At 41.3% G+C, this 20,132-nt stretch overlaps 1 long non-coding RNA gene across 1 annotated transcript in view; it reads right to left on the reverse strand.

Moving 5' to 3' along the window:
• Positions 1-873: 873 nt before the first annotated feature.
• LOC145512206 (uncharacterized) overlaps positions 874-20,132 on the reverse strand; it is a 79,297-nt gene continuing 60,038 nt past the window's right edge. The window contains exons 5-6 of the long non-coding RNA XR_014058392.1: positions 1,654-1,909; positions 874-1,049 (exon numbers count right to left, since the gene is read on the reverse strand). This is a non-coding gene — a long non-coding RNA (uncharacterized LOC145512206). The remainder of the gene's footprint in view (positions 1,050-1,653; positions 1,910-20,132) is intronic.

The raw sequence follows: 20,132 nt of genomic DNA on the forward strand, positions 1-20,132 counted from the left end.
GACAATCATCTCTGGAGCTGGTAGAGGCCACAGCTAAATAGCAGCTCCCAGATTTCTATCTGGAACATTTCCACAGAGGATACTTCGAGGAAGGGGCCAAGTAGATGCTAATCAGAATTAGAGAAAACACCGTGTTTGGCTCTAGAAATATAAACAGACAGATTGTGTTTTCACAGCAGCCTGACACAAGTTTTGGTTGGGAGCAATGCTCCCTAATATCCCCAAGCAAAACTTGTCTGAGCAGGAGAAAGAATTAGGAAGACAATGTCCCTTCTAGTGGGGAAAAGATTCTACTTCTGAGGCCTGATGTTGGAAGGAAATTCATACTGTGTCAGATGCTAAAATGGCCTGCCTCAAAATGCTTTCAGAGTTGAGATATGATCTGACCAGCAAGCAGTCTGTAGTCATGGCTGTTCTTATTCATGCCTCTGCATATTTTTTCCTTTATTCAGTTTTTCCAGAATGAGGAGACTTTGCTAAGATCACCTTTCTAACCAATAGTGTTTGAGATTTTTTTTTTTTTAATTTCATGATCACTATGTTTACTTGGGCATTTTTAAACTGGGATTATATTCTTGGCTATGTAAAAATGGAGAGCTTTGTGAAACAACAGAAACCTAATACTATTATGTTTCCTCGTTTGTAAAATGGACTAGGAAGGGGTGCTGAACCTCGGAGTCACTGAGGACCATTTTAGATGAATTTTTGTTCCATGTTTTTATGCAGTTAAAACATAACTGATGGCCAGTGAGGAGATCCAGCAGGAAGGGGCCGGAGTGAGACCTCAGCACCTGGGGCATTCTCAGTGTCTGATAAATGCCAAATTTACTGCTAAAGTGAGATTGATAAATACTAAGTAAATCACAGCCATGCTCCGGGCTCAGTTCATTTATTTTTTTCCAACCCCCCGAAAGGAACACAAAAACATGGAACTCAAGTCAGGCATGACCAAACCTGAAGAATTTGACTCTTCTGTCCTGCTGCTAGCAGAAGTCCTCGTGATTCGGGCAGACGGTGGGGGAGGCCCCGAGTTGGGAGAGAGGGGTGAGCTGCTGGGGCCAGAGAAGAGTGGGGGAGGGGATGGGAAGGGGTCCTTAATCTGGCCCGGGCTTTGGGAAGGAAGGAGCTTCGCGGCTGGCCGGCCAGCTCAGTGCAGTCTTTCATGAATAAACACTCTAATTGGGGACATCACAGATAATGGGGCTGACTTCTTTCACTGGAGGGCCGGATCATGATTTGCTAATTGGATATTCCTGGGGTAGTGGAGGCGCCCTCACTGGCCCTGAGTGATTACTAGTTAATGGGGTTTTAGAAGTTCTTATTCCAGACTGATAAAGGGAGTTACGCTCAGGAAAAAGAGCCGGCACCCTTCTCGGAACTACATCAGGAAGGAAACCCAGCATCTGGGAAAGCACCAGATTGGAGGGGTCCGTCAGGTCCAGCATTGACTTTCGGAGCTGGGAGTGCCCATCCCTGTCAGACATCTGATACTAACCCCTTCCCTGCAGGAGCTTGTGATCCAGAAGGAAAAGTGCCCTCCGCGACCAGATCTTCCTCATCATTGACTGGCCTTTCGGTTCATGCCTTCACACAGAACAAGTACCCAGGAAGCCAGACTCGGGGGGTAAGATAAACTCCAGGGATGACTCGTACCAGGGCAGAGAAAGCTGTGTTGGAGTCTCCTCATTGGAGCTGAAGTGTGGCGGATGCTACCTTTCTTGGAAGGTGGTGCTTCCGGTCTGTCCCCTGCTGGCAGATGATGGCACCCAAAGAAAAGAGCCGTGGAGAAAGGAAGCTTCCAAGAGCACAGGGAGGGCTGATGTCTCAGAAGTGGTGCTCCTGCCCATCCTTTTTTGGGGGGAAGGGTTCAAGATCACTCTGGAGCCGTTGGTCTGTCCTAGCAAATGGCCTGGAGTGGCAGAGGAAAGAAGAATTTTGGAAAAAACAGGACAGAAAAAAGTGTAGGCAAGAGATCTTTCTAGACCAAAATTCAAGTAAATTCCTTGCTCCACCTCCCCCCAAATTTCTTATAATCCCAAGACTAGTGACACATGGCAGAGCCAAGAGTGTGCTATGTCCCATAGACCATCCAGTTTCTCTTCCCACAAGAAAGCGTGACTTCTTTCCTGATGAAATTTACAGATAATTTAGGGTCTAGAGACTTTCTACTTTGCTTCAGCCCGCTCATGAGCAGCCGGCCTGCTTGATTAATCCTCAGTCATTAGTCTTGTTTGTGGGGATGGGACTCTCTTCCTGGGACGCAACTACCAGTTTCGTCAAACTATCCTTTCACACGTGTAAAAGATGGGGCTGGGGGGTGCTTAAGGAAATCGTTGCTAGAGGCAAACAAAGGAGAGTGACTTTATCATGTTGAAAACCTAAGATGTTCTGGATGAAGCCTCCACCACCCCCACCGATTCTCAAAAGTTATCCACAAATAGTGGAGAGCTGACATTATGAAATCGGTTTGCATTTCGTGATATTGTTACTGAACCCAAGCTCACTCTGTTTGCTGCAGGAGAGGCCGATAAATCCAAGAGATGAGGTGTTGAGACAAGGAATATGACTTTATTCGGAATGTCAGCTTATGGAGAAGATGGCAGAGTAACATCTCAAAATACTGTGGGGGCCAGAGTCTGGATGCCAGGGTCTTTTATGGATAGGAGACAGTGGGGGGGTGGGGAGGTGAGGAAACAAAGTAAAAAGGTCATTTAATCTTGCAAGTATCTCCTAGAAGGACAAGCCTCAGGCAGGGGTATGTGTTAATTTCTTCCTTCTTTCTTTCTATAGGTGGACAGGGTTCTGAACAAAGGCACTTTAGCTTAACAGGCAGAGGGGCAGGATTCTCTGAGGCAGGCCATTATGTGTGATTATAATAACAAAAGTGGCCAAAGACACAAATCCAGCATGGAAGAGTCAAAACTGACTCTTCCTTATTACGATATCTACCATTTATTGATCCCATTTTACACGCTAGACACTGTGCTTTGCACTTGAGCTATAGTCCCTCATTTTATCTTGCCAAGAGTCTGAGGAGGTAAATACGACAATTATCTCCATTTCACAGATGGGAATATTGATTGACTTCTTAAGCTAAATCCACACCCTGAGTAAAAGACCGACCTGGAATTTAACCCCAAGTTCATCTGACCCCAAAGTCCTTGTCCACTGTGCCCCATCCCTTCCTTGAATTTCACCTGGTTCAACATTTCTTTCCTGAAAACAACAGACTAGAAAGGAAATGGCCTGGATTCACAATGCAGAAGAGCAAGGAATCTAGTTTTATTTTCATAGAAATGGTGAGAAGGGAGTTCTAACAAAGGATATCTTTCTTATTGGGGGTCTTCAAGAATGGTACCCTCTTTTCTTGGTGCAGTAATAACTGGTCACTTCCTAGAAATGGTCATGCTGAGCAGCAAAGAAGTCTTGCTGATGACGCTGGGGAAGTTGTTTAAACTCTCAAGGACTGATTTTCTAACCACACAAAATGACCTATTGAAATGGATGTCATCTAAGCTCCATCCCAGCCCCATAATGATGCATCAGGAATTCTGAATGTGTTAAAAAGAGGGAGTTTACTATTCCCCCCAGTATTATGTGGTACTTTTGCCATAGCTCAGGGTATTAGTTATAGAGTGGTGGAGGGTTTTATGCTCATATTTATCAGTACTCCTGTTTTTTTCCCTTACTTTCATCTTGCTCTCCCATTCTTGGTGCTTGTCTCGGTTTCCTCAAGCTATCTATCTCCTGGCATTTTTGGTGCAGCTCCATCTGGCTCACTTGTTATTCATGAATTAACATGGGTTTCACATGCATTTGCCTTTGAACAACTGTTCCAAAGTACACCATAGTGTAGCAACAAGGTCCCCATGATTGATGCTGTATACCATCACTCAAAAATATTCAAACATGTATCCCAAAATAGGTATATTAGCTTCTACATGTGTTCCTTAAACAAGATACACAAATATACTTTTAATAATAAACATAAAAATAGAAAATAAGAAGTTCAAGTATATTTAAGCCATATCCTATGGGCCTTTTGGAGGCGGTGCGGGGGGGCGCAACCTGGCTGATTTTAGAAAACCTCAGTTGTCTAGAATGGTAGAGGTGCTTAGATATTGATCTTAAGATTAAGATTGTATGGAAAAACCTCAACGAACTTTTTAGCCAACCCAATACTTTGGGCTTAGATATTTGAGAATGAACCCTTAGATATTTGAGAATGAACATTTGAGAATCAACCTTTGTTAAGCTCTATGACCCTCTTGAGTTCACAGACATCCAGTGAGAGAGAAATGAAGGAAGACAGAACTAGATTCTTCAAGGGAGGCCAGACTTCCAGATATTTATGGGAATTCTGCTAAATTTTAACAGTGGTTTATTTTTTGCTGTTACCCTGTGTACAGAACCAAAGACATGTAAGGGTCAGCCGTGACCCATGTTCTGCCAATTTATCACCCTGTCCTGTAACCTAGAGGCCATCTTTTGCACCTCGTTATGACCCAAATCCCTCAGAGAGATATCGCATTAAACTAGGTTATCACTTTTCACTGGAATGTGAATGCATTTGACAAACATAGATAATGGTAGAAAAAAGTATAACAAAAACTGAGAAACTAAGAGAAGAGACCCCCAAAACAGTTAATTTCAGATTCTCGGGAACCCAAGGATCCGATCCTGATCTGTGTGTTCCCTCCAATCCACCCCCTGCTACCCCCAAGTTTGATGAACATACAGAATCATCACTTGCTTAAGTGAATTATTTTCTTCCATCCTTTTGGACAATGTTGAGCTTGATGAACTTGTTGAGAAGCTATCAGGGCCAGCTTTAGGGCTCTGTACCTTGAAGGTCTCTATTGCCTACAGAATGACTTGGAGAAGACCAAACACTTCCCTGCACCCACTTCAGTATCTCCCACCTTCTGCCCTAGTGACCTTCCTAGTACAGTGCAGTCTCCTTGCTAAGACTGGTTAAGGGAGGGACATGTAAAACATATGATAATAAAGGGATACAAATAAGGCAGATAGAGCTGTAATGAGGATGTCTAAAGATAAGTTAAGGAGACAGAGACGGGCTCAGGAAGGAGACACAGAAAAAAGCAAGGGTGCAAGAGACTCAAATATGGTGCAGGAGAGAAGAAAGAATTTGGTTTCTTTGTTTGGTGATACAAACACATTAGAAAAAAGAAAACGTGGGCCGAGAAATTATCCAACTACCGGGTAACTCTACAAGTCAAGGTGCAGTCTAGGTGTTACTTGATTCAATAGATGTATATGAACTTGGACTCCACCTTGAAATAAAGCCATTCATAATACTACAGCATTTCCCATGTACCAAGATTTATTGACACAGAAAAATATCATATAATGTATTTAGTCCTCACAATGTTCTATGACATGGGTCTATGATTATTATTTCAATGTTACAAATGAGGAATAGAGGCACAACAAAGTTGGTGAAATCAGCCCAAGTTTGCACAACTGCACGTCTGGGGCTGGGAGCAAAGGTGATGGGTCTCTAGAGCCTGCCAGTCTACACAACAAGAGTCTACACCAGCTGGCAGAGGACCCATATCTCAAGAGGCAGGATTGCTGTGTTCAGTGGGAAAGTCCCTTTGATGTCATTGCTTTATTTCTTCCAACTGAGAGAATTTAGTGGGCAGAATGGAGCTCCCACATGGCTCAGTTGGGAGGCCTGTGCTGGTCTCTTACCCACTCTGGACTTCAACATCTTGGGACAAAGTAAGGTTGTTTCCTGCTCAAGGTATCTCTGGTGTATTGATTAACCATTATAGTTTGCTAAGGGCATGTTTAAAATGGGGTTAAAAAAAATCATCTCAGCATAGATCAAGTAATACTTGAGATCTGTTCATTTAGAAGATTAATATTCCTTTTCGAAGCACTGAGATTCATCATATGTGGAAAATATTTGTTTGGACAAATTTTAAATTGAGGATCATTTGATTGATAGATAATTATTTCCAATGTCAGTTACATACTCTCAGCTGTCACTGCCACATCACAAATTGATGCATTGTTACCTTTTTTCTGTTTTCTTTCTTTCTTTAAAAAATCATGAGCATTATTTTCTTATGATCAGCTCTGAAGTCAATTTCTTCCCTAAGGAAAAGAACAGATGACTCCCTTTTTAATTCCTGAAGGACCCAAGGTGTTAGGAACTCCAGAGGGAAGAGTTTGGGGCCAGACATCACAAGAGCTTGAGGACATAATGGTCTGCACCCAGCCTACTGGGCCAAGCACTGTTCCACCTCCACGTTCTGCAGGAACTTCAGGTGCCCATTTGTCCCTCCTCCCCCATCCAACTGCTCACTTTCCAAGTCAGACAATCAAGGGCCAGATGGATGATTGCTCTGTGATCTCAAGGGACTTTTGTGCCCTAAAAAATATATACATGTATATGTATAAGCATGCACACACACACACACACACACACACCCCTCCTTCCTGACCTAGGAGTTAAAAGATGGAAAGATGAATATAAGTCAGGAAAGTCAGAAAAGCTTATTGAAACTTATCTTTTAGAAGTTAAGTTGATTTTTAATAAAGAAATATAAGGAAAAGGAGAAAGTATTGGTCAATTCTCCATGAGGAACAGTGGTTAGATGAGAAAAGAAATATTGTTTGCATTCAGCACACTGATCTGATTCTTACTAGACCTGCTCTCTAGTTTCTTTCAATTCCCTGACCTTTCAAGCCTCTATTTATTTTCATGGCTCCTTTACAAATAAAGATATGATTTCTATGGCTAATTAACAAAGTAACCTGTATTTTTATTTTCCCCTCATTTCTGGAAAAGTTGGTGGCCAGAGTGGGGGGTGGGGGGGGAAGCTAGATTCTGTCTTGTTTGAATACTCCTCTTATTATTTTTTTATAAGAAGTTTAAAAATCTATTATTATAGAGTAATTGCTCATCAAATTTCTTTTTAAAAGTCAAAGCAATTTTCAAATTATAAAGAACTTCTCAAATGTGTCTAGATAATTATGAGGGTACAATTTATATAGCTCCTGTACCTTGGAAGGCTGCAAGTCCTGTAGAATCTTTGCCTTTGAAGCCCAAGATTGCATCATCTGGGTTCACACAAAAGGCATCATGTGATACATGTTAAACATACAACAATGCAGAGGTCATGAACACATACACATGGAAATTATCTATCACCTTCCTATAACATCAGAGGTTAGGACCAACACAAATGATTTTCTTTCAGTTGAAGTTTCAAGGACAATAAAATTGCATGATAGGTAGAAAGATGGATACATACATATATACATACATGGATGGATACATAATAGATAAATAGGCAGATAGATAAGTAGATGGATAGATACATGTGCTGAGTTTAGTCATTCAGTTGTGTCTGATTCTTTGAGAACCCATGTGTTCCTCTGTTCATGGGGATTCTCCAGGCAAGAGTACTGGAGTGGGTTGCCATGCCCTCTTCCAGGGGATCTTCCTAACCCAGGGATCGAATCCAGGTCTCCCTGCATTGCTGGTAGATTCTTTACTGTCTGAGCCACCAAGGAAGCCCGGTAGATACATACATACTCACAAACATATGTGGATTGATAGATAAATGGATAGATGGATAGATAGATATATACACACATAGATGGATGTATGAATAGATAGATATACATAGATACATACATTCATACATGCATGTATGAATGGTTGGATACATAGAAAGTAGATAGATACTAATAGATAGATAGATACTAATAGATAGATAAAGTAGATAGATAGGCAGATAGTGGGCAATGACATCAACTCACTTTTTCCTTCTTGAGAAAATGAGATGGCTAAAGGCCCCTGAAGAGCTAGAACCTCCAGAAGGACTCTTGTTATTAGCAGAACAGTTTCCTCTAACCTTGGGGGCAAGACTGTGTGACTTAACTGTCTCTACAATTCTCTCACCAAAGCCAAAAATTGGAAACCAAGTAGGGTTCTGAGGTTCCTTGCCACAATTTCAACCTACCAAAAGGCATCTGAGTAATTCTTTTTTTGTTTTTTAAATTGTAGATATCTCTGTGTACATAGGAACCTGAAGGTCTGTGGGCTGTCCTTAAAAAAAATGAAATAAAAGGTCAGTTTTGGGGTCTCTAGTATTGTAGATTGATTCTAGGATATAGGGAGAAGTAATTAAAAATTTTAAACATTCCTAACGTTGATCACACACACATACATAATTATGTATGTGTCTGTGTATGTTCCTACACAGAGGCAGTAACGCACATACACACACATTCATCGCACATTAGTCTTCCTTTTTCTATTCAATTCTTGAGTGTGACTTTTAGTACTTGCGTCCTGGAACTTACTGGACACTTACAGGATGCCTGATTAACAGCTGCTTCCCTAAGACACCTAGGCAGAGAAGACAACTACAGCTGCTTGGAAAATGCTTTAAACATTGCTTCTCATCTGTAGTCTCTACCCCCCAGTACAGTTGCCGGCTGTGATCTGCTGCCTTTCAACTTGGAATAAAATACATTACTTATGCAGTGAATGTTTTTAATGTAACAAAGCAAAGGAATAAAAATGCCTTACAACAGTTTTATTAAAAACAAATTCCCACAGTAAATACATATACACTCCGTTTCTGGGAGCAGAATAGCCAAGGACATCACTGCTAAGTGCTCTGGGAAGTGCTTATAAATTACTTGAAATAAAAAACATTGTTGCCCGGACATCAGGGATGAAATGCTGCAGTTTGTAATAAATTAACACAGAACTTTACTTCCCCTCCTCGAACAAAGCAGCCATTTGTCTGAATAACCCACATTCAGCTGTGAGTTATATTTTCACAACTCCAACTGCATTCATTTGCAAATTATTCTGCAGTTTTAATGCTCAAGTTTTAAATACCTTAAGAACGAATAAATAAAGCAAAGTCGAGCAAACTGTTGGCTTGTAGTTTAAAAACTGCCCTAATTTCTGCTTTTCTTTTGGCTTTTTTCCTTTCAAAGTTTTCTTTTTTTAAAATGGCACAAAGTTTCTTTAAACTACATTAAAAAAATTAAAAACTAAAATGTATTTGGGGGTATTCACACCAGAGAGTTTTGCATAAATCCATGATCTTTGAAGATATTTGGCTAGTCCTCATTTTACAATTTTAAGACTTTTCTTCTACCAATACTTTAATTTAGTGACAGAATAATTTATAACTATCTTTGAGGTTTTGCCCATTGTGTGTAACTTTTGTCTGCTAGTCTTGGAATTGGTTAGATTTTTTTTTTTTTTCTTTCCTCTCTCTCTTCCCTCTACTAGACTTTGTCCAAAGGGGGAAAAAAAAAAACAACTCTAAAGAAAAAGTCGTGTCACTTCCCTTGAATTATTTTGATTATAAAACAAAAACTCTGCAAGAAAACTCTTTTCAAACCTGTTCTATAAAACAAAACGAACCACTTTGCAGGTTCTTGAAAGAAAAATTTGATAGAAGCATTTATAGATTCAGTTTGATATTTGAAGGTTATTTTTCTGGCTAAAAAAGAAAAAAAAAAAAAAGGCCTAGTTTCCCCGTGCAGAGTTACTGGCTTTGTTGGATTTCTTTGCATTGTTTTAAATAAGGTCCCGGGTAGCCACTTTGCGCTGGATAAAAGTAATGTCACCATTTTCAGGAAGCGATTTGGGGAGGAAAAGTCTTCAGAAGCATGTTATTTTCAGAAAAGTACCTCATAAAATATTTTTATAAAGTAGGAGTTGAAATCATTTAAAAATCACTCTTTTATAAATCTGTTTGGAGAAAACTCTTTTGATCCCCTCTTTCTTCTGATCTTCATCTTTTATTTCGCTTAGAGGTAAACAACATTTGCCACATTTAAACAAGGGCATTTGCCATTGTGGTTCTTAAATAGTTTTCCAGTCACCCTATGGCAATTCATCACATGGGATAGAATAAAGATACTCTCCATGCAAGACTTTTATCACCTCCCAGAAAATGTTTGTTGTTTTTTGCTTTGGGTTTTTTTTTCTCCTTGCCTCCCACCCCTACCCCCACCCTGAGTGAGCTGCAGGGGATTGTTTTAGGACATTTCAAAGCCTTTTGTGAAGACGGAACCAAAGTCCTTCTGTGGAGGATAAGAAATGCTTGATTACATGCACTGTAAAACAGGAGATATTCCCAAATTCCCTTTTAATTAAGATGTCTAAAAAGCCATGCTTTGGAGAGAGAGACTTCCAAACATCTTAAAAATAAGGATGCTTTTAGATCGGCTATAGATACCGACCTCTTCCCAATCCTGGGGAGAGGGGCAGCTGTCACCTCCCTTCCCTCACCTTGGGGGAGGTAAATGAACATTAGGAACTCCAGCAGAGTCACATGGGGAGGGGTACATGAAACAGAGGCTAGGATGCCAAAGCAACCAGGACCACAGAGCTTGAATGACTCCACGGCTTCAGTTAAGAGAGAATCACTGCTTTAGTTAGCCGGGTCCTTTCTGTAAAGGCAGACACCTTTGTCATTAAAAAAAAAAATCACTTAGTGATTACTGGTTTGATGCTATTTGATTCTCTGACCATCCAAGCCTGATTAAGAGCATTTGCTTAGGCCCTAAAGACTTCATAGCTGGCCACCCATCTGGTGTTAGGCTTGAGTCCGTGAAAATCCCTCAGCTTAGCACTGAATATTCTTTTTAAAGACTTTAAGTAAAAGGGCTGACATTAGCATATGTTCCCCCCAAGTGTCCTGTTGAACTTTCTGCCGGGCATTACCCTACCACGGGCTTTCTGGATGTTGTCCAATGAGAGATTGGCTTGGAACTGTAAAATTAGCCATCTGCCTATTAAAAATGTAACCAGCTGCATCCGATGAAACACAGTGACTATTGAAATGAACTCATCCGGGAGAGAACCCGGGTCCCCTGTTTGGACATTTTTCCAATCTACTGCTGAAGTGAGACTCCACAAGCAAAGAGCCTCCGTCCTTGTTTGGGGAAAATGACATGCCTCACGGATGGAGAAGAGACCTTAACGGGTTTGTTTCCGTGCTAAAGTTCTGGCATTTCTCAGGTTGACTTGGGTCCTAAATGCAGAGTTCTCTATTACTTTGCTACTTGCTTAAAGCACCTCCTTCTTGTAGGAAGAAACAAAGCACAAAATAAATCAGCAAATTCCTACTCTCTCTCCCTTCCTACGAGATGTTATGTCCGGATATTCTATCCCAAATCCTGGATATTTATAATCAGCCTTAACCCCCAAGCCTAAGATACGCTAAGCAACACAGAGTAACTTAAAAGAAAGAGCCGGAGCCATAATTACTCCTGCAAGAGCTACCATTTCAGCAGATATTAAGCACTCCATATTTACTACAAGGTCTCTTTATTAAAAATGAGAACTTTCAATAGCTTTTTGCTATTTTTTCCTCAAGCCTAATGGAGCATTAAAAAATAATTCATTAACTAATTAACAAAACTGTGTTTATTTACAGTATATAAAATGTTTCTATCAGGAAAATAACACACCATAATACAGCGTTGTGTTGACAGTGAAACATCTGCAGCTTAATTTAATGCATTTACTAAATGACGAGAGGAAATCAAAGGATGTTTAAACAGCTACTTCTCTGCCTGTGATTTTTGTTTTTCTCTCTTGAGGTCACAAGGCACCAAGATGTCCCTTGGGAAGTCAGAGCTGCTTTCAAAGTTGCTCGGTACATTCGTCTTTTACCAAATTATGGAAAAGTTGGTGCCGTGAATTGTTTGGACTCAGTGCTGGTTTAAACTGATGGGTCTGTATGAGTGTCCTAAATATAACCGCTTTGCAGCCACTAAGTTCTGTGGGGGTGAACCATATGAAATTGTCTTTTTTGTATGTGAAGATTGGTCAAATATTGACAAGTTTCTTTCATTCAACCTGGTATTTCCAATTTACTCCCTTTCTCTGTCTCTCCTTTTCTTATTTTGCCATGGGCAAGAATATACTAAAAGTGAGTATTAATTGACAAATTTGCCTATTCTATTACTCTATGTTAAAATCTATTTTGCTAGGTCTGTTTTCCCATTGAATCTCTCCTCTCCACTGCCCCTGCCTGCAGTCTCTCAGAGGACAAAGGTATTCAGTTTATTTGTAGGTTTGATCCTCTTATCACCAACCCAATATCAAATTCCAAGAAAAAGAGATAGCATGATTGTATTAACACACAATTTAGGTAGATGCGTAAATTACAACCTATCAGGAGGATAACGTATGAAGAATAAATAAATAACTCCAGAAACAATACATGCAAAAGTGATGTTTTAAGAATTTGTCTTCCAAATTCTTAAAATTCCTAATGACCTAAACTTCCTAGTGACCTCAGGAATTACAGAATGAACTGGGAGTGGGGGACGGGCAGGAATCTGGTTTTCCTATAACACTCAGTGAGGTCCATGTGTCTACCTGTCTACCTTTGTTATAATTATAAAATAATAATAAAATATTTAACTTGACTACATAGGAACCATCCTGGCTGCCTTTTTATATTAGAACCTGGATTTACAATAGCTATACGGAGATTTTGTAAAACAAATTTACCTGTTTCAGATGCAAACAAATTTAAAGCCACACAGAACAAATTGAATATATCACAGGGCTGGTTAAAATTAGATTATAAAATATTTAAAATATAGTTTAGCAAACCATATTTGCTGCCCAGAACTGTTTTATCTATGTCCCTCTGGGTTCATATACAAGGTGCTGTGTCATTTTTATCTATTAACTCACAATCCTATATCTGCCACGCAATTATCTGAGTGTGGTCATATTGTGTTATTATGGGTTGGGCATAGACTTTGGTTTGGTTCCCTGGAGGGGGCCTGTGTTAGGGAAACCATCCACACAACCTCATTTTTCTCTCTCTGCTAGTTCCATATCTTTAGGTATACTATTAAAGTAGAATACCAAATATACGCTACCTTGCCTCAGAGTGCTTCTTGATCAGGAGCTTAGAAATTACTTAGCAAATATACTTCCACACCCCTGTCTGTCACCTTGACAGACATTACTGGTGGATTACTGCACTCATTCTCAGGAACCCCAATCAGAACTGGCTCAACAGCAAAACCTGTTAGGTGAAACTACAGCCCACAGAGATCAATCAAGGACCCCACCATCAATTTGTTCATCATGGCCTCAATGAACCACATGCTAACTCATCAGCTCTTCAGTTAAGCAGGCTTGTTTTTCTTCTGTCTATTCCCCATCTGTAGGGGAAGGAGATACGTGAAAAAAGTGAAGCATATATCACAGAATTTGGGGAACCTAAACCTTCCAGGCTATTTCCTGTGATCAGGGCATAATTAGCCTCATTTCTTAACACCATCTGCACCCACCCATCCTGGCCTGCTCTATGCAAAATATTTAGACTGACAACTTAAACTAGAGTCATTTTTTCTCAAATAGCCCTTGCCCCCAGCAGACTTAGATACATTGGAAAGAATAAAGAAAAATATATAAACTAAAAGAACCAAAAGCTGAAACTGAAAGACTTCTCAGGAATTCTCTGATTTGATTTGCATTTTGGACCATGGAGATCCTGCCCTAATCAGAGTTCAGTGCATGCACCTCCCTGCACAGGATCTTCAGTAGCTCCCTATTAACCACAAAATAGTTAGCTCAGGCCCTTTTCTGTGAAAAAGACAAAATGCTTTGTCAAGTTGTATATTATGCAGTCTTGTGCCTCCACACCCTCTTATTATTCAGACTCTGTCAGTTATTCACCTGCATTATTTTCTCAGACACTAGTTCATTTGTTTATGTATTTCCTCTCTGGTTCAGTTCAGTTCAGTTGCTCAGTCATGTCCGACTCTTTGCAGACCTCATGGACTACAGCATGCCAGGCTTCCCTGTCCTTCACTATCTCCCAGAGTTTGTTCAAACACATGTGCAGTGATTCGGTGATGCCATCCAACCATCTCATCCTCTGACATCCCCTTCTCCTCCTGCCTTCAATCTTCCCCAGCATCAGGGTCTTTTCAAATGAGTCAGCTCTTTGCATCAGGTAGCCAAAGTATCAGAGCTTCAGCTTCACCATCAGTTCTTCCAATGAATATTCAGGACTGATTTCCTTTAAGTTTGACTGGTTGGATCTCCTTGCAGTCCAAGGGACTCTCAAGAGTCTTCTCCAACACCACAGTTCAAAAGCATCAATTCTTCGGCGTTCAACTTTCTTTATCGTCCAACTCTCACATCCATACATGACTATCGGTAAGACCATAGCTTTGACTAGATGAACCTTTGTTGGTAAAGTAATGTCTCTGCTTTTTAATAGGCTTTCTAGGTTTCTCATAGCTTTTCTTCCAAGGAGCAAGTGTCTTTTAATTTCATGGCTACTGCCACCAGCAGCAGTGATTTTGGATTACTGGTATACCCTCCCTGATATATGGTATATGCTGTGTTTCTCTGCTTGTTTGATTTCTAATTCAAGTAGCAGATATGTGTGTGCCTGGTCCACACAAGCTGTGCCCACTCCTCTCTTCCCTTAGGATGTGTGTGTGCAGGCATTTTCCATCCATCACGTCCAACCCTTTAAGACCCCATGGATTATCGCCTGCCAGGCTCCTCTGTCATGAGATTTCCCAGGCAAGAATACTGGAGCAGGTTGCCATTTCCTCCTCCAGGGGATCTTCAGGACCCAGGGACTGAACCCATGTTTCCTGTGTCTGTTGCACTGACATGCAGATTCTTTACCAGTGAGCCACCTGGGAAGCCCCTCCCTGAGTATAACTGTGCAACTGAGCTGTGAAGAAGAGTCAGGAGGAACTCAGGCCCTGGAGCAAGACTCCTGAGTTTGCAAGCTTCATTGTGTACTTACTAGCACTGAGTCCATGTGAAGTGAAGTGAAGTCGCTCAGTCGTGTTCGACTCTTTGCGACCCCATGGACAGTAGCCTACCAGGCTCTGCTGTCCATGGGATTTTCCAGGCAAGAATGCTGGAGTGGGCTGCCATTTCCTTCTCCAGGCGATCTTCCCAACCCAGGGATCGAACCCGGGTCTCCTGCATTGCAGACAGACGCTTTGCCGTCTGAGCCACCAGGGAAGCCCACTGAGTCCATAGGCAAGTCATTTAATCTCTTTGTGTTTTGATTGTCTCATGTGTAAAATGGGGATAATAGCAACTAAGATGATGAATGCAAACATACCCAATGTATTTAGAATGGCAAATAGTGTCAATAAACATTAGCTATGATTTTCTGCAAGAAGATCAGTCAATCCTAAAGGAAATCAACCCTGAATATTCATTGGAAGAACCGATGCAGAAGCTGAAGCTCCAATACTTCGGCCACCTGATGTGAAGAGCTGACTCACCGGAAAAGCCCCTGATCCTGGGAGAGATTGAAGGCAGGAGGAGAAGGGGGCGACAGAGGATGAGATGGTTGGATGGCATCATTGACTCAATGGACATGAATTTGAGCAAACTTCAGGAGATAGTGAAGGACAGGGAAGTCTGGCCTGCTGTAGACCATGAGGTCACAAAGAGTCACTGTGCAACTGAAGAGCAACAACAGGATTTTCTGTTATAATTGTCAACTTCCATGTCTGGGATGACCCACTGAGTCCAGAGACCTTTCTTTAGCCACCCTGGCATTCCCAGTTCTTCACCTGGAGCCTGACATGACATAGGTATTCAGCAAATGTCTGCAGAGTATCTAAAAGAAGAATAAGAGAATGGAAAGGTAAAGAAAGGGAGAAAAGTTTCAAGTGGGCAAAACCTAGAGTCTACTTGCCTCTTACTAATGCATATATGATAAAAAGGCAGTTGAAAATATAGATTCTTCTGCTTGAGCCTTACTGACATCCATTCATCAAGAGAAGTTAGATTTTTGTAGGGGAAAATACCCTCACTGGACTCATTTATTTGCCACCCCAACAACGAGGCTAAGAGACTCATTGAAAGTTCATCCTAAATACATGGTTTTTAAAATCAGTCTATGTTTGGATTGCCAGAAAGCCAAATCACCTCTTGTCTAGCCAGGGAACAGTGTAGGGGTGAGTGAGCTTGGAGAAGGGCAGGGTCCAAGGGGTCAGAAGAACATCTCCCCAGGGATGGTGTATGGCTTTCCAATTAAAGCACAGGTTCTGGAGCCAGATCACCTGGGTTTGCATTACAGACACAAAACTGATCAGCTAAGTAACTCTCAGCAATCACTTACCCTTTTTGTCCTCATCCTGATGCTGGGAAACATTGAAGGCAGGAGGAGAAGGGGATGACAGAGGATGAGATGGTTGGATGGCATCACCGACTCAATGCACATGAGTTTGAGTAAACTCCAGGAGTTGGTGATGGACAGGGAGGCCTGGCGCACTGCAGTTCATGGGGTCCAAAGAGTCAGATACAACTGAGTGACTGAACTGAACTGATCTTGTCTATAAAACAGGGATAAGATGGGTGTTGCTGTGAAATGAAATGAGATAATACCCATAAATCCCTAAACACAGCATCTGGCACAAAATATGTGCTTCATTATTATCAAATGAAGCTTCTCAAAGGTGGACTTAGAGGCCGAGTCAGTGAAACTCAGGGGAAAGAGTTCCCCAGATAGGAAAATGAGGCTGGGACCTGGCAGAGTGAACTTGGCATTCAGTGGGGAAAACAGCATGTGCCTTCTCCTCTTGCCTATGTTTGGATCAGTTTTTAAAACTGCACAACCTCCACTAACCTTAGTCGCAACACTGCAGTGAAATGTTACTCCCAGGATTTGACACTTTCTTATTCTTCCCACTACTGTTTTCTCCTTTGTTGCTTTGAAAATATGAATTAATGATGAATACTAATGAGCCCCGTGACAAGGCTAGACTCCATGAATGTTGGGAGCCGCAAGATTCATGACACTTCCAACAAGGGAGAGTGTAAGGAATCCTTTTCCTGATTCCTGAAATCACATGGCCCAAATAACTAATTTTTTTTTTTTTATCCCACTCCTTCTGTCCTTTCCTTTTAAAATTTTTAGAAGAATCTTCATGAAAGCCTCATGAATAAGACTTTGAAGTTGTTCATAAGATTTTACGTGTCTACCTGGAGTAGGCTTGAAATTGCTTTTTTTATAAAAGTACTGTTGCATTTATGAAAATCTTTCTGGATGTCTTTTTACTGTCCTGTGTCTTTTTTTTTTTTTTTTGTCTTTTATTGTCTCTGATTCTATTTCATGGAGCTGGGGGATTTGAGAAGTAGCCAACCAGAAGGAACTTGGGTCATTGATACTGAACACACGGTGACTTCTGAGCTGATACTAATTTTCCTTCCCTGTCCGTTAAAAAAAAAAAACAACAGCATTTTTTTTCTGCTATTGGCATGAAAGACAATTTTCATGGCATGGTCTGCACTACTATCTCAACATGATGGTAAATATTTCAGCATTAAAAAACCAAGCAGAAACCAGAAGGACTGCAATATTCAGGATTAGAATCAAGTCATAAAGTCTATTAAAATAGAGACTAAGTATCCAACTTTCTCAGTCAGTGTCAGTACTTACTCTCAGATGTTCTGCACAATCAACAGGTATTGCCTTAAGAAAAAGGGCTTTCCTGGTAGCTCAACTGATAAAGAATCCACCAGCAAAGCAGAAGACTCTGGTTTGATTCTTGGGTCTGGAAGATCTGGTTGAGAAGGGATAGGCTACCCACTCCAGTATTCTTGGGCTTCCCTGATGGCTCAGCTGGTAAAGAATGTGGCCATGGGGTCTCAAAGAGTGTGACACACCTGAGTAACTTTCACAATTTCACTTTAAGAAAGATACAATAGCTTGCCCTCAAGGCTGTCTGTCCACCCTAAATTCCTTTCCTTGGCTGCACTCTGAAGACCAGAGGCTTGGACATCTACATTGGATGAATGGCAAGAGCAGGGCAGGCAGGAGCCTGAGGATCCATCAAAGCCATCATCGATCAGACTCTCACTGCATCGATGCTCAGGAGGGAAGCTCAGGAGGGCTCCTGTTGCAAAAAGGGCATTTCTCGCTAGATGAGCTCTAGTTCATCTTTGAAGGGTACTTGTGTGCTCAGTCCTCTCTGCCTTTTTTGACCCTATAGACTGTAGCCCGCCAGGCTCCTCTGTCCATGGGATTCTCCAGGCAAGAATACTGATGTGGGTTGCCATTCCCTTCTCCAGGGGTTCTTCCCAACCCAGGGATTGAACTTGCATCTAAGGCTTCTCTCTCATTGGTAGGTGGATTATTTACCACCAGTGCCACCGAGAAGCCCCATATTTGAAGATGCAAATTCAAATCCTCACTAGTGTGTGACCTTGAGCCTGTTGGCCCCATGACTCAGTTACCTTATGTGTAAAATTGGGATACTGTTAGAACATCCTTCCTATGGTTGTCAAAAGTATTACATCATGTCCTCCCTCTAAAGGTCTTAGCATTGCATCTGGCTAATGGTAAGAGCTCAGTAAGTGTTTGTTGATATACAAGCAGGTCTACTTATAAAGGAGAAGGGAAACCTGTCATGCTGCAGTCCATAGGGTCGCAAAGAGTCAGACCCAACTGAGCGACTGAACTGAACTACTTTCAAAGGAGCCAGGTACCCAGTGGCTTCTCTTCTTTGTAGAGGTAAACATTCTATCCAAGATTTAGCAGGAGAACAGGACTTTCTTGCCCAAGAACCTCTGAATGCAGGACATCTTCAAAACAGAGTTAGAACGGTTTGTTTCACTAAAATCGTGCTTAGCAATTCTTCCTTGACTCACTTTCTCATTTCAAGTGCAGTCATTTACCAGCCTCACAAGTTTTCTAGTAATTTCTTCAACAAATCATATGTAACCTCTTAGCATGTACATTTATTCAACAAGAAATTCACAGAAAGCCCCAGCTCTGGGCAATGGTTATAGTGATGGTGAGGACAGGGGGATAGCTTGCAGGGACCGCCAGCACTACAGAAAATAGTCTCTATCCTCAAGAAATTCATGGGGAAATGAGTGCCAATAAACACTCAAACCCACAACAATGAAAATGACAATTTGTACAAAGATTGAGTATAACCTCTATGACCAAACAGATTTAAATCCAGCCTCCACCACTGAATAACCTTGTGACAGTGGAAAGATCTCTCAGTCTCTCTGTGCCTCACTTTCTGCATCTATCAAATGGGCATGAAAACTGTACCCATCTCATAACATTGAATGAGTTAGTATATATGAAGCATTCAGAATAATGCCTAGTGCAGAAATTACAGTATATAAAATTGACCTTAAAAATAATCAATGAGAGTGAAAATTTGGTGTGCTTGCGATGGATCAAGCCAGATGCTATCTGATTTCACTTGCACAAGAGGATAATGGACTAACCCTGGTCAAGTGAATTGCCCTTGGGGACTTCCCTGGTGGTCCAGTGGATAAAACGTCATGCTCCCAATGTAGGGGGCCCAGGTTCAACCCCTAGTAGGGGAATTAAGATCCCACAAGTCACAACTACTGAGTCTGAACACTTTAGAGCCTTCATGCCACAACTAGAGAAGCCCGTGTGCTGCAATAAAGAGCCCGTGCAGCCAAAATAAGATTTTTAAAGTTATAAAGAAATTTAAAAATTTACTTGACCTTGATAGTAAAATGGGCTTAAGGAAGTACCTATACAATTGTTGGAAAGATTGAATGAGTTAACATACGTTGTGTGATCCGGGCCAGGCCTATGCAGAGTAAAGGCTCAGCAAGGAGTCTAACAAAGTTTAAACAGCTTGCCCAGATTCACAGAGCTAATTGACTAGGGTTGAATCATGATATAAACCCAAGCATACTCTTGCCACCTTTCCATAGTGACTGACTCCATATGGTAAACACCCAGAGGTCCATGTATAATATTATGCAAGCCCACTTCCATCCATCTCTCTCTCTCTCTCCCTCCCTCTCTCTCTCTTTATAGCAATTATGGGAGACATTCATCCACTTTATTAATAGTTGGATGCAACAGTAACGAGTCAAAATATACTTTAAAAAATGATACGAACTCTTGCTGGTCAAGAGGAAAGATCATGTATCACGGGCCAAGATGTAGTCACACATCACGTGACCACACAGGACTGTAACTAACTTTAGTCATGGCTGGTCTGACTCAGCCTGAAGCCAAGAGGAAAGCAAATGTGGTTAATTAAGACTCCAGGGAATGTTTAGACTGTGTGCAACTGATACCCTGGCCACCGTCTCC

The sequence above is a fragment of the Giraffa tippelskirchi genome, chromosome 7, assembly GCF_054371585.1.
Source record: "Giraffa tippelskirchi isolate mGirTip1 chromosome 7, T2T-mGirTip1v1.2.pri, whole genome shotgun sequence".
NCBI lineage: Eukaryota > Metazoa > Chordata > Mammalia > Artiodactyla > Giraffidae > Giraffa > Giraffa tippelskirchi.